The following is a 2247-nucleotide window of genomic DNA, read 5'->3' as shown; positions in this document are numbered from 1 at the left end:
AATAAAAGATAAGGTGAGAAAGTGTGATCTAGGAAACCTATCTCCAAATGAGGGTTTTTATTGGGTTTTGTATAGATAAGCAAGTAACGGCCTAACTCTAGCCTTGAATCTATTCTGAATACCTTGGATCTTTGTAAAAGTTAATATCCTCCATAGATAAATTAGTAAATTAAAAAGGAAGCTTTGTTAGATCTAGGCTCGGAGAGACCTGGAAGAATGTTCTGGACAGCTGACTGATGTCAAATATTGATTTATTATAGGTACTTATCTTTGAATTTAATTATTTCAGTCAATGGAGTTAGGCATAAAAATTGAGAACCCTAAGTGTACATCAGGGTCTTGGGCCCAAATCCTCACAGGTATTCAAGCGTCTAATGTGGATACCTACAATAATTCCATAATTAGGCTCCCAAACAGAGATGTGATTTCCCCAGGTGTGCTGGACCCCTGCTCTGCCCCAGGCCCTGCCCCCACTCTCCCCCTTCCTCCAAACCTCCACCCCTGCCTCTTCCTGCCCCCATTCCTCCCCCTCCCACTTCCCCACAGTGCCTCCTGCATGCTGCTGATCACTGGCAGGCAGGAGGCGCTGGGTGGGAGGGGGAAGAGCTCATTGGTGGGGCCCGCTAGCAGGTGGGAGGTTCTGGGGGGAGGGAGAGAAGTTGATCCATAGGGATGCCAGTGGGTGCTGAGTACGCACCATTTTTTTCCTTGGGTGCTCCAGCACAGAATTGGCGCCTATGCTTTCAAATAAGTTGCCTGATTTTCAAAGGAGCTGAGCACTTGCAACTGCCATTAGAGGTCTGAGCGCTCACTCAGTCCATCTGAAAATCAGGTCACTTATTGAATAGTCCAATTATGGATTTAGTTGCCTACTTGTTGCCCCAGTATGTTCAGTCATGGATGACTATTTGACTGCGCAAGTTCGCATAAGATGACTTTGACAGAGCAAGGAATTGAACCCAAAACTCTTAGTTCCCAATCCCTTGCTTTTCCATCTACACTACAAATAGGAAAATGTGTGTATTGTCCAGGAAATAAGGAGAAGCAGGAAAGCTAAAAGGGGGAAAACCCACTACAGTTTGCACCTATTTCAGAGCCCTGTAGTTTCTTACATTCAGTGTTACATTGAAAAATGTTAAAACACCAGAGTTCCGCAAAAACTGCAAAGCAGACCTAATACGTGCAATCTTCGAGAGAGGAACTAATGGATTTGTTCATTTTAAAATATCTTGCCTAATAAATTGTTTAATATTCTAAAAGTTCCTCTGCCATGCTAGTGTCTCCGTACACATTGTGTTACATTCTCATGATCCTCAGGGACTCTTTGCTCGTTGAGAGGGCTGCAGGCCCTTAAGTGTATATACTAAGCATCGATATTTGACTGACAAATCTTCCTTGCACTGCGCTATTTAAACTCTTTCCTCTCTCTCCCTTCTCTCTTCAACTGCCCAGGAAGGACGAGAGGTTTGGTTTGATTCGTTCTAATAACCTTGAGAGATTCTGGGAGGCAATTAATGAGACTGAGCAAATGGAAAAGAGGAGGAAAAAGATGATCAGATAATTGGGGATATTCACAAGAGCTTCCCGTCACATTAATAGCCAGCAGGGATTAATGCTTCAAATACCCCTGAGGCTGATGGCTCCAAGTTGTGGAACAGTAAATGGTGGAAGCTTCTTCAGTACAAGAGAAGAATTCATTAGGAGGGCAAACACAGAGCTAGAATGAAATGCTAATAAGGTCAAAATGACCATCAGCTGTTGTAATACGTATTTGTAAAAATGATATGCCTTGCTATACAATATAAAAAGCAGAAACCTCTTAAATGCTGCTTAAACATTTTAAATGCCACTACTGCCATTTAAATTTATTCATTAAGCTCTGTATCTTTCAAACAATCTCCCCGCAAGGTAGTTCAAATGTTCACAAAGATACAGGATTAGAAAGCTGCTAGACATATGTGGGCAGCAGGGGCAGTTTTATACCTTCTTGACAAGAGGCTAACTGCATTCAGGTGACACTTCAGTGCTGTGAGAGGTAATTTCTTGCACTTGCCAATAGACATTTAATGAGATGGCTAATCAAAATAGGATTATTTCAGTGTAATTAATGAGCTAGTAAAATGCTTGAATGACTAATTTGGAGATTTAGTTTTTTTTCCACTTCACACCAAATCATTTACTACCTGCAGCTGCCACCAATAGGTGTACAAGTAGGTTTGGAAGTTTGAGTTTGTTCATTTAAATGTT

This window comes from Emys orbicularis, chromosome 2, assembly GCF_028017835.1.
Source record: "Emys orbicularis isolate rEmyOrb1 chromosome 2, rEmyOrb1.hap1, whole genome shotgun sequence".
Lineage (NCBI taxonomy): Eukaryota > Metazoa > Chordata > Testudines > Emydidae > Emys > Emys orbicularis.
This window is presented reverse-complemented; position numbering follows the sequence as displayed.